This window comes from Pithys albifrons, chromosome 5 (assembly GCF_047495875.1).
Source record: "Pithys albifrons albifrons isolate INPA30051 chromosome 5, PitAlb_v1, whole genome shotgun sequence".
In the NCBI taxonomy this organism is placed as follows: Eukaryota; Metazoa; Chordata; class Aves; order Passeriformes; family Thamnophilidae; genus Pithys; species Pithys albifrons.
Window position 1 is genome coordinate 49,614,401 of NC_092462.1, and position 13,229 is coordinate 49,627,629.

The 13,229-nt window shown below is 38.3% G+C and overlaps 1 long non-coding RNA gene across 2 annotated transcripts in view; it reads right to left on the reverse strand.

Moving 5' to 3' along the window:
- LOC139672455 (uncharacterized) overlaps positions 1 to 13,229 on the reverse strand; it is a 58,403-nt gene that overhangs the window by 5,428 nt on the left and 39,746 nt on the right. For both annotated transcript variants that reach the window (XR_011697928.1, XR_011697927.1), the window contains exons 2-3: positions 3,481 to 4,134; positions 3,059 to 3,153 (exon numbers count right to left, since the gene is read on the reverse strand). This is a non-coding gene — a long non-coding RNA (uncharacterized lncRNA). The remainder of the gene's footprint in view (positions 1 to 3,058; positions 3,154 to 3,480; positions 4,135 to 13,229) is intronic.

A 13,229-nucleotide genomic window follows, 5' to 3' on the forward strand; every position in this document is an offset into this window, starting at 1 on the left:
ACTCAACCTTTCCTGGTATCTCAGGGCTTGTTCATTTTTTTGGATAAGGAAGAAAATTTAGCACCTCCCTGATGCTGAGCAGACTTTGACCCAGCAAATCATTTTGGATGCAAGGGCCATTTGAATATTGAAATGGAGCTATGCTTAAGCTCATAGTCTTTTTGCCTTATCTGATTTCCCATCAGAGAGTTTTCTGGGAAGATTTTTTACTTTTCTTGAAGTCAGGTCCATTCTCCGGCATTCTTTTGTAGAAAAGGCAGGAAAAAAAATTCTGTGTGTCTCTACAAATAGCTGTAGTTTATCTCTTGGAAATGATTGTAGTAATGACTATGAAGATTTCAAAATCAGAAGCTTGACATTATGCTTAATATTACTCAGGAATCGTGGAATGGCACTGTTGATGTTGTAAGGTTAAGTGAAACTGGTTATTTTCTGTAATGCCCCCCTTTTGCAATTTAAACTTAATAGGCAATATTAATTCCTTACAGAATTAAACACTTCCATTTTGTTCAGAAAAAAAAAAATTATCAGGTATTGTTTGTTCATGTACAACTTAAAACTGAAATTCACAGACTAGAGAGTCATTCTAGTTGACAGTAAATGGTATTTATCTGCCTCTGAGAAGCAGATTAACATAGATGATTTCATGGGGTCTCTTTTAGTCAGTCACGTTCACAGTTCCTAGATGCTGACAGCAAGAGAACATTCAATCAGTTGAGCATGAAGCTGAGTAAAAAAATATATGCAATTTTTTTGCAATGCATAATTAACCTGTATCATGCATTGACCCAAAATATCATTGCAGACAGATGGTAAACAGAAGCCCAAAAAGTCTTAAACTTTTATATGTCTCTTCATAATATTTACAGTTGCATTAGAAGTGGAAATTATAGAAGGGTTATAAACATTTATACTTGTACTTGTTTATAAAATGGGAAGATGAAATTAAATAGTTTAGTTTCAAATTTTCATACTTTAGAAAACCATACATCATCCTATATGAAACAAATGCTCAAGGTGTTTGTGTGCCAAATTCTGTGCTCTTTAATTGAGTGATGGCTTTTGCCTGACAAAGGCCTGTGGAATTCAGCCCAGTTATGTTGCATCTTTTTTTATATGAGTCTTTTTTTTTTCTGGCAGTGTTGTGTGCTGCAAATTAGGATGCAGTGCTATGACAATGCAAGTCCTAAAAAAATTCATCTGTTTTCATGAGGAGGAAATTATATCTCTCACCCATCATTAACCAGCAAACAGTTGTTCCCATTCAGTATTCTGTTTACCACTGAAGAGTTTGACACATCTTTAAACGTTTTATTGTTTGGGGTTTAAAAGATTCTGTGTTGCTGACAGAGCAGTTGCACAGCTGGCTGGCTGGCTGTACTTTGAACACTAATGTAGCTGGAGCACAGCTGTGGTGAAGTAAATAATGAAAAAATACTAACTTTTAAGGTTAGTCTTTTGTGACAGAATGAAGAACATGATCCCGTAAGTTTAGGAAGAGAAATTTGTGTTGATGTGATAATAAAACAGTACTAGAGTTCACGTAAAATTAACTAAATTTTTTTTCTGTGATAAACACTTGCAAAAATCTGTTCAGAACGTTGCTGATTCGCAGTACTGGAATGAGCAAATTAAGAGGTGACTTGTGTGTACACTATTCATAGCACATCTGAGTACTGCATGAGCTGAGCACCAAATTCCACCAAAGATGTCAGCACACCATTTCTCAGTGAGACTCTTTGCATTAAGGAAAATACACACTGGTGGGAGAAGGATTATTGTTGTTGAGGGGGAAAAGTGTAGAAAAACTGGATGGGCGAAGAATAGATTTTTTGGCCCAGGGCTTATTTTAAAGAAAAAAAGGAGTCAGCTATTTCTTAATAAACTATATTATAACAGAATATACAGTCTGTTTTAGACTTAAATAACTTTGTATTTTCTGAAGTGTGTAATAAAATATTTTAATGTATTGCCAGTGTTTAAGCTAACTTAACTGGTATAATATTTTTAAATCCATGAGGGCTATTGAATCAACTTACTGACTATTCCATGATCAAGTCAGGGACTGTGTGAAAATACAGCTAGGTTTTGGAACAGAGAAAAATTCCCTCTGTAATTTTAAAAATGCTGTTCAGATCTTGGGAACTGCTCTTGAGTCAGAGCAAAGTCCTTTTGGTATTTTTCCAATATCATATCTTATTTGTATTTCTATTTTTAATTTTTTTTATTGTAGATGACATAAAAGGAACAGAAAGGTGAGGAAGTCTGTTGCAAGGATGACATATGCCTCACTGTACAGATTATGACATATCACTGAAGTCTGGCTAGAAAGCAGAGAAGTTCCCTGGAGGGCTCTAAACTGGTAATAACATAAATATTTTCAAAGTGGAGAAAAAGCAGAAGTTTGTGTTGCTCTTTTAAGCTTCTGTTGGAGTATTTCAGCTGTAGAAAAAAATGGCTCAGCTTCAGTGGTTATTAGCCCAGAGAGAGCTGTCAATCACCTTGACTCCCTTGAACTACTCACTGCAGAGCCCATTACAGTAGTTACCAGTGGGGACCCAAACTGCTTGAAATTAATTTTTAGGGTTTCACTTTTTTTCCCCCCCCAGAAACATTTTCTTCTGATTTGGGGTTGGTTGAGAGGAAAGAGGAAAACACAGAGTGCATACAAATACTGGAGTTCAAAACTCTCGCAAAACCATGCCCAGCAAAAGCTTCTGTAGCTTTCCGTTTGGGGCATTGTCTCTCTTAGCTGTACCAATATAAAATGAAATTATCTTTTACAAACAGAGCAACCGGTTACTGTGAGGAGTGAGGCGAGAGCAGAGTGAGCCAAACAGCAGAGTAGAAAGGGAAGTTTCGGGATGGTCAGGAAAAGCGTTCAAAGTAAGGAAAAATCAGAGTACATCCAGGGCTGGAATACATTTTTCCTATTCTATTAAACATTTTGGTTTCCTGATGCTTGATTTCACACCAATATCACTAAAATCCCACACTGTCATTTAACACTAGAGACTCGGCAAGAGCCTTTTTTTCCTCAGCCTGTTTAGGCACTCACCCTTCTGCCCGTGGCTCCTGAGCACAGTAGGCTTGGAGATGCACCTCTTCCCATAGGGATGCTGAACACATGGCTCTGCATCCCACTTTGAAAATCTGCTCAAAGAGAAAGGAGACTTGTTTTAGTAGCTGGCATTGCAAAAGGAATGAAGGAGTTGTCATTTATTATCAGTTATTGTAATTATAAAAATTACCTATGGCAGTCACCAGAACTCTGGTCTTCTGACTAGAATAGTGTGAATATGCTATGTTCAGTAGTGTTTATAAATCACTAGGATTCTGGGATGAACATAGCCAGACAAAAATGATACATATTTCTGAAAGACCCAACCATTTCCTTTTGAAATGGATAATGATCACTGCTTTGAAGTCCCTTGAGAACCTGACAAGGATAAATATCACCCCCATTAGGGTGTGAGGTACCTTTGAGAAGTGTAGCAAGGAACCACCCTGGACTTAAACTGAGATTTTTCTAAGCTCATGTGGTGAACATATCAGAAGGTGGGATGACTTTAACAGTACAGCACTGTTCTTGAACAGGCAGGGGTCAACAGTATCGAGGCCATGCTGATGAGAATGCAGCTGCGCTGGGCAGGGCACGTGTCCAGGATGGAGGATCACCGCCTTCCGAAGATTGTGCTCTATGGTGAACTCGCCACCGGCTGCCGCAAGAGAGGAGCCCCGAAGAAGAGATACAAGGACTCCCTGAAACAACACCTCAGCCTTGGCCATATTGACTGCCACCAGTGGTCCACTCTGGCCTCCAATCGGGATTCATGGAGACACACCATTCACGACGCTGCTGCTTCCTTTGAGAATGCACGGAGAGTCAGTCTTGAGGAGAAAAGACAATGCAGAAAGAACCGTTCTTTGCCAATGTCACCTAGGGAGACGTTCCGCTGTGCCTTTTGTGACTGGACCTGCCTATCCCATATTGGCCTTTTTAGCCACCAGCACGCTTGCAGCAAGCGTGGGTAGTGCCCTTCTCAAATCTTCGTTCGCGAAGCCTGGCCATGATGATGATGACTTCTCTGCCTGACTTCGCTGGAGAGGTGGTAACCAAAGTGTATCCAGTGCCTGTAATTACATTCAAATACAATAGTTGGTCTTCATATGTCTTGCTAGTACTTACTGAAAAATATGTATATCTTTAAAAAACTGGGTTAATCACTTGTTTCTATTGGCCATCTGTAGGCAAATAAGGCTTTTCTTGTGGACATATGTAGTTAAAAATAAAATTCACATCATTGTGCTGTACCTGATGCCATACAGTTTCACTGTTGGAATGAGTATATTAGTACTAATAATTCAGTCTTATTAGCTCACTTGCATAGAGTCATTAGTACTAAGAAGTAATAATTGAAGTACTCAGCACCTGAATTATTTTAATTAGGAGAGAAGTAGGAAAATACATCACTACTGTAGATGCTAAGGGGTTAATACTTGTATTAGAAAGCTCTGCACGTCTTTCTGAAAAGAGAGGGAAAACTTGTCCCTAGAGGGAACAGGAAAACTCTAATAAATCTATTCTTTAAATTTGCCAATGGCCATGCATAGTAAATGAAGTTTAATCAGTAAGAATTTTCCTGCTATTCAGATGAAATAAAGCACATAACATAATAAGTACTTGACATATTGTTGGCTGAAAAATGTCAAAGAGATTTAGACCCATCTTCCCACATATAGTGGAATATAATAGCTTCTTCCTAAGTATCTTTTTCTAGTCATTATTTAAAAAATATGCTCTTTTCAACAATAACAACAATTTTTTTTTTAAATTGAGCTTAAAATTATAAGGAACATGTGTTTTGCATAAAGATACAAAGTTAGAAGAACCATTTTTCATACAGAATTTAATAATTATTCCAGGAATGTAAAAATCTCTTTAAAAACACCTGCTTAAATTTCTTGGTTAATTATACACTCTTGTGTTTTACAATATAACTGGCTAACCTCCCAGTTTTCAAGAAGGGCAAGGAGGACGACCCTGGAAACTACAGGCCTGTCAGTGTCAATTCAGTGCCTGGTAAAATAGAGAAAAGATTATTCTGTGAGGAACTGAAAAACACCTAGGGAACAACACTATCATCAGTCACAGCCAACACATCTTCACAAGGAGGAAGCCTTGCTTTCCCTCTATGACAGAGTAACCCACTCAGCTGATGAAGGGAATCCAGTTGATGTGATCTTTTTGGACTTCAGCAAAGCTTTTGATATTGTCTCACACAGTATCATTCTGGACAAAATGTCCAGCACAGCTGGATAATATAATGTTACACAACGGGTGAACAATTGACTCACAGGTTGAGAACAAAGAGTTACAGTAAATGGGGTGACATCAGACTGGTGACCTGTCACTAGTGGAGTTCCACAGGACTCTGTCTTGGCCCTGTGCTCTTCAAAATCTTCATAAATGACTTAGACACACAGTTCAAAGGAATACCAAACAAATTTGCCAACAAAACTAAATTGGGAGGAGCCGTCAACTCTCTCAAGGGCAAAGAGGCCCTGCAGAGAGACCTCAACAAATCAGAGAGAGGGGCAATCACCAACCATATGAAGTTTAATAAGGGGAAGTGCTGGATTCTGAACCTGGGATTGGGCAACCCTGGTTGTGTGTATAGACTGGGGAATGAGAGGCTGGAGAACAGTGATGTGGAAAAGGACCTGGGGGTCTTGATTGATGGCAAATTGAATATGTGCAGTGCCCTGGCAGCCAGGAGGGCCAACTGTTTCCTGGGGGGCATCAGGCACAGCATCACCAGCCAGTCAAGGGAGGGGATTGTCCCACTCTGCTCTGCACTGGGGTGGTCTTGAATACTATGTGCAGTTTTGGGCACTGCAGTACTAGTAAGACATTAAACTATTAGACAGCATCAAAAGGAGGTCCATGAGGATGGTGAAGGGTCTGAAGGGAAAACCTTTTGAGGGGCAGCTGAAGTCAGCTGGTATTCAGCCTGGAGAGGAGGAGACTAAGGGGAGGCCTCATTGTGGTCTTCAATATCTTTGAGAGGGGAAGCAGAGGGGCAGGTACAGATCTCTTCACTCTTGTGACCAGTGGCAGGACTGGAAAAAATGGCATGAGTTGAGTCAGGGGAGGTTTAGGCTTTATATTAAGAAAAGGTTTTTCAGCCAGAGGATGGCTGGACACTGGAAGAGACTCCTCAGGGAAGTGGTCACAACACCAAGCCTGACAGAGTTCTAGAAGCGTTTGGATGACACTCTTGAGCACACGGTGTGACTCTTGGGGATGGTCCTGTGCAGGGCTAAGGGTTGGACTCCATGATCCTAATCAGTCACTTCCAACTCAGCATATTCTATGATTCTATAAATCATATAACATGTAGGTCTTTTTCTAGTTTGAAATTCAACAATGTATCGAAGTGGGCACCTCTTTTAAACTAAGGCAAATTGTGCTTTAATACTTTCTAAAACCTTACGAGTTGACTATGTCAAACTATTGAAAGAATTGGCAGAATAAGTAAAGGTAATGATCCCTGTAAATGCCCTTGAACTGTGAAGCCATAAATAGACCATTTTAAATGCCATTGTCAAAATATGACATGACGTTTTATCCTCATTATACAGCAAGCATTTAATTCCAGAAATGGTTCAAGCAGAGATGATGCATTCCCAGACTATACTAGCCTTACTATGAGAACAGAATAGGAAATAAATCATAATTTCTTCAGCTATAATGCCTTAATGAGATACACGTGATGAATGATTTATATGTGGAAAACTTGGAATACTGACTTGTTCCACTTATCACTTGAACTGACAACACCTCTTATTTTCACATTTAATGTTTTCACATAAACTGGTAACATTTTCAGTAATCTCTACTGAATCTCTTTAATTGATATATGGAAGAAAAACAGACACGTTACTTCAGAAAGAACTGATAAGGCACTACACTTAGATTCAGGTGCAGATCTTTCTATCTAGGAAAAATGGAATTTGATTAATGACCGTGTAATTGGACTTTGTTCTGGTAACAAACAGTACATGGCAGGAAAATGGTGCCACCACCCTAGTGATGTGTGGTACACAAAGGCTGTCCCTTGGCTGCTTTCTGAAGCCCTCAGAAGAGCCATAAGGAGTTAACTTTTTCTTTCAGTTTTGCTGCTAGGCCTAAACAACCTCGGTCCGGTGGATATTTCCAGGCCCTTATCTTGGCTTGTCCTAAAATATAAGCTAAAATAGTGGCTCTGAATTAGTTGCAACAATGGCACAAAATTTGAGGGACTTCAATAGAGGAGTACAAGATGGCTGCATTTGAGTATGACATGAACAATAGGAGGAAAGGGAATTATGGTTATTTTCTTTCTGGACAGCAACTGTGGGAAGGCAGACAATTCAAGTGCAGTTTTTAGAAGTAATTTCATGGAAACTAACAAAATATGCTAGGCTTTGGTCTCTTGGTTCCTCAAAAACTACTGAAAGTTGTGGGAAGCAAGTTACTGAAATTTTATGCATTTGATTTTTATACAGGAATAGCCACATATTCTTCAGCAATTTATTTCTTATAACTTCCTTGATTTCAACACTAGTCGAATAAGTGTTTCCCTCAAACATATTAGCACAATTGTGGATGAAGTCTGGGCTGCTGGAGGCCTTGGCCTCCGCCTTGAGTGGATTTAGGTCTGGCGTGAGAAAGCAGAGAAGAGGAAAAAACCTGAAAAATAACAAGGTGTGCTTTGAGAACTACTAACACGGAGAGAGATATCAGCCACCTATCAGGACTTAAGCTTGTGAGCAAAGACTTTTAGCCAATTAAAAATGATTTATGTGCACATGAACAGTAGACAGAGATTAAAAGGAGTTAAAGCTTCTGTTAAAGAGAGCTCTTTGGGCTTTTGGGCCTCTGGGCTTGCTTACTTGCTACTTGTAGTTCAGTTGTTAATAAAGTTGTTACTTTGCCAGCAGTTAAAGCCTCTTAATACAGACTACCACACACAATTAATGATTTCCTCTCTAAGTATATACAAATAAGAACTCATTAACAATTATAAGTATGAATTTCCTCAAACCCTAATATAATTTAATTTAAAATGTGAGTTTTCAGCACTCAGTAATTTGTTTCCTTGCCAGCAGTGACTGTGATCTCTCTTACAGCTTGAGTATATCTGTGTATAGAAATACAATATAGGCCTTCAGTAACAAAGTAATGAAAAAAATCAAAATACGGATGGTGACTTGAATCATACTCCACTGACTACAGCTTCAACAGTCTGCTCTTATGTAGCAGGCTTTGATTATAGCTCTAAATCCTTCTTCACATAGTCTGTCTCCTATATTAATGTGTCAATTCAAGTACTCTTTACTCTTGTCCTACATTTGATTAAAAAAGAAAAAAAAATCACATCTGGGCTATATAATTTTAGAATAGGCTCCATCAGTAATTGGTGACCTTGGTTGACCTTATTTTTTGTTTTAGAAATATGCATATCACATACTTGAATGAGCTAAAGACCTATTTTCTAAAAGAACAGAGAGATGAGGAGAAAGGAGAGTGAGCCTAATCTGAAACCAGCGTGTAACATGCAGTCACAAGTGGGTAGGGAGAACAGGAGGCATGCATGATACAGCAGGTGTGGCTAGTGCCATTCAATATTCAAAAACTCTGCAAGTAGTATGGACAGATTATCTTCACTTACCCACACTTCCCTTCACCTTGAATATACTGCCTATAGGAAGCGGCATATAGCTCAGTGCAACGATGAGACTAGACATAGGGGTAAATTTATGTGTGTAAATTGTGAGCCAAACCTGCACAACTCTGCTGCTCCAACATGGAAAAGTTGCACTGGGACACACAGTCTGTTTTGCCTTTATAAATCCTGACTGGGACCTCTGAAATCCTGAGCTTCCCATTCCAGGAAGATAATGATCATAAAAAGTATTTTGTATACAAATGCAAATGATTACTTTCATGGTCCTCAGAAAATAAATACTAGCCACAGATGTGAAGGTGGGGAGGCATGTTTTCAAAAGCTGTGAAAAAGATTTTATCTGAGGATGATTATAGAGTAATGGGTAAGGTGTTTGCTTTCATTTTCCTCTCCAAAGAGTCTAATCAGATTTACGTGGCTTAGAAATAAGAAGTGCAAACAAATCGAAAACAGATTTCAGGTCCCAGCTTTCCTAAACATTCAGTTTCTGTTATTCTTTGCTGTGATGTGTGGACTCTTCTGGGAAGCAGGCCATCGAGACAGATCTCTTCAGTGATGTATGAGAGACCTTAATACACTGTAAAAGTTCTGCCTTATTCCTTTTTGAGTAACTTTAACCTTAGGAAGAAATTAGTTCATTAATAAATGAAGAGGAATGAATTAATTATGAATTGAAATGGCAAAGATTGAGATTCTCCGTAAAATTTTTTTGTCATATGTGCACACACAAACTAGAAAAAAGATCAGATCATAAAGAAATTACTTCAGAGGAGGACAGGGAAGCAAGCGAGGAAACGCTTCAAGTAGCAGAGCCTAGGGGAGTTGCTGCTCTGCAGAATTTATGGCATTTAGTTTTGGTATGACACTTAACCTGCCACTTGCAGAAAAATGGGAGAAAACACACCTTATCATACTGATTATTGAGCTGGCAGCAGGGAGGAAAGGGGTAGAGGAGATGAGATAGTTACAGGGCTTCCATACATTTAAATTCTGATTCAAGAAGCATAGTAGAATTGTACGGAAAAATGTATCTCTAAACGTAGAAGACCATTTTGAGCAAGAAGTATTACAATTCTTACAAAAGTTGGGGGGTTTTTTTATCAGGCATTTTTTGAATTGTTCTTTTTATTGAAAGCACAGTAGAAAATCAGTGGTTGTACAGACTGCAGCATTGGATTTGATTTCAGTTTTATAACATCCTATGAAATCAGCTGACAAAAATTTATTCACATTTATTTGAAAAAAGTAGTACTGCATGTTCCAAAAAAGGGCTGAAACACTACCACATGTATTAAAAATAACAATATGTCAAACAATGTAGATATTTAATGACCTGTTTTAGACACTAATAGTTTAGTGGCCTAGGGAAATGGTAAAGTGTCTCCACAAGTTCCAAACATTTAAAGTAAATGGTAGAGAAAACACTGATTGAGAGTTGAAAGACTGGATATGCAGGCAAAAAATTATGAGAGTGGCAATGTGGAAAGATGTCTGTTAAAATGGGTGAAATAATGTTGTAATTACTGTAGACATGGCAAAATATAGCTTACGCCTCTCAAGAGTGTCCTTAAAAAGGAGTAAACTGCACAGGGAAATATGGAATGAAACAAAACCAGTCTAGAAACAACTTCTCTATTTTGCAATTTTGGCCTTACACATTGTATTATTGAATATGTTAATTTCACAGGATTTAAGAAGGTTTTTTCCTAGTAAAGGAATGCCTTGGAAAAATGTGTTTAGGGGAAACTGAAATTTCAGTCTTCCAAACCATCTTGCATAGGGATTTCATCATGAAATCTGTCCTTATGTGGTTACAGATGAATCAGGCTTTACTGGAGAATGAATTACCAGATACATAACTGGCTTACAGGTGAAGAAGAGCAACAGAAATAGATGAGGTGACATATGGAAAAAGATAAAATGGTGTTAAAAAATGCATAGCTTGGCTTCAGAAATGACTTAGTTTGTGATGGGCTTTGACGATAGTTTGCAGCTATTGGGAAAAGCGTGAAATAAAAAGAAGGAAATGAAATTGTGTGAAACTTAGAATATTTTTGTTTACACCAAGATTGAATTCAGCCATATGTTTTCTACAGAGGTGGCTGTAGATTTCTTTCAGCCTATACCCACTAGATTTTTCACAAGTTTGTGCTCTGTGAATAAAGAGGGGATGCAGATCTAATATTTCACTACCTCTTTGCCACTTATATCTTATATGCACATCTTTATAGCATGTGGAAGTTTGTTATCTTCATTCAACAAATAGGAAGGTTTCCTAAGTGTGACCACAGGAGCAGATAGGTGTCCCCATGCAAGTTTGTGGATCACCTGCAGAGACCTGTGGAAAGCCATGCCAGGGCTCTATGAACTATGATATACTGACTTGCCTGATGTGGCTTATCAAAGTTTACTTCAGAAGTGTGTGACAGGGCAGGGAATTGAACCAGCTTGACTTCTCAAAGACCCCTGATGATGGTACTGTGTCATACTTTCTCTCTTTATTCTGACACGTGGTTGTATTTGGGGCTTGGCATGATGGGAAGTACTGCTGTGATATGAAAGGAATCCTATCCCATGAATAGAAATCAACACTTTTACAAACAGAAATGGGCAAGCAGTCAGAGGTGATAAGTAATCCTGTCCCTATGATGATACCTCATTTTCTCCAGAAGAAATACAGACTTTTTAGCACTTGGAAATCAGTTCATTTCATTGTGAATGCTGTGTTACAACTACATGAAACTACAGAAAAAATTAATTAGTTTCAAATAATGTATGCAGTGTGACCAAGACCTTCCTGCAGCTTTATCTTCAGGCTTCTCTTTTTCCTACTTTTTCTATTCAATTCATGTAATTTTGTTGTGTGTGAAGCTGGCTGGTTTTTTCCTTTTAGTGGTACCAGGTGGTCATCTTTCATTTGTTGTATTTTTATTCAAGTAGTTGGCTTCCTGGTAGCTAGATGTCTTTTACCATTAGTTGGTTGTTGCTTCTTAATGATTGAGTTGCTGCTTCATATTTACCATTTTCTTTTCACAGCTCTGATCTTGTTGCTCCAGTTGACACGTCAGTAGACTTGGTGACAATATTAAGTATCAACTTGTGTTACCTTTCTCCCTCTTGCTGCTTCTGCTTTTTACTGTGTCTGGCATTCTGGTTCTTTTGCATCAACATTATTGTTTCAAATAAAAATCTGCATATCTTTGCTGCTTTTATTTGGGAGTTTTTGCTGATCTACTACTTTATGTCCTGTTGTATTGTTGGCCTCAAACTCTAGAATTTTATATAAACAGTTGGGCTATTTTGAATTTTTGGTTGCATATTTATTGTATGTAGTAAGGCAATGGATAATTCTGGGTAGGCCATAGTGGTTGAATTTTGTATGTTTTATTTTTGCAAATGCTTTGGACATTTTCATAGTTTCTGTTCCTGACCAGCTCTCTCTCAGTCTTATTGGCTAATGGTGTTAACACAGACTTGAGACTGGACTTTATCATCTATTTCATAAATGCAATATAGGTAACATAATTAAGCTTCTTGATAAGGAACTAAGGTCTGTTTTCAACTGCAAGATATAGGTTAATTAGCACGGAATGTAGATCAAAGACACTGCACAGCAAGACTTTTTCAAACTCTCATCTTCAGAACTCAATGTGTGTTTTTCTATTGAATGTGACAGTGAATGGATGGATGGTATGTTTTTCAAAATCAGACTTTAAAGTAGCCTGCTAGCAGTGTTGAATCTTTTAGAAAAAAAATTGAAGCCAGAGCATTTACCTCAGTATAGAGCATTAGTTATGCATTAATGGGCTTTAAATTTTTCTATCTGTATCGCATGGTTCCATTTTGTTGAAAAGGCTCGGAGTGAGCACTCTGTCTGCCTTCTGTTTGAAGAAAGGAGTCATAAAACCATAACTGCTTCATGTTTGCTTATAGTTATTTCTGCTCAAAGAGGCACACAATGAATATCCTTAGGCCACTTAACAGCTTTTGCCTTTACATGCATTGTCTATGTTTGTGAGGTGAAGTAATAGAATAGAGAGACATTCGAAACCAGGACAGCTTGTGGGACCTGGGTGACAAAGGCCATATTTGATTATCTGAGCCTTGGTTTTGAATTAGGAACTAAGCCAGAAGGAGCCTTGTGATTTATGCCAGAAGTCAGGGTGTTTTACATCTTGAATTGGTGGGTATCAGGCCATGACCTGGGCATTGGATGGTTGTATTCCTCTCACCTCTTTGAGCCCCTTCTCATGCTTCTGACTGCTTGACTCTTCCCTTCCTATGCAGAATAAAATGTCAGCTATTCTTTTGTGCTGTTCCAGAGCTTACCAGGACTCAGGAGCTGTCAGAGCTGTCTACAATCGTTTGAGTGGGAGGTGTGTGAGAGGACTTACGTATTAACTGTGCTGAAATAATTACTGTATTTGACTTGACTAATAATCAAGTGGTATTTTTTGCAAAAAAAAAAATTCTAAACAGGGGATAGAGGAATATTTT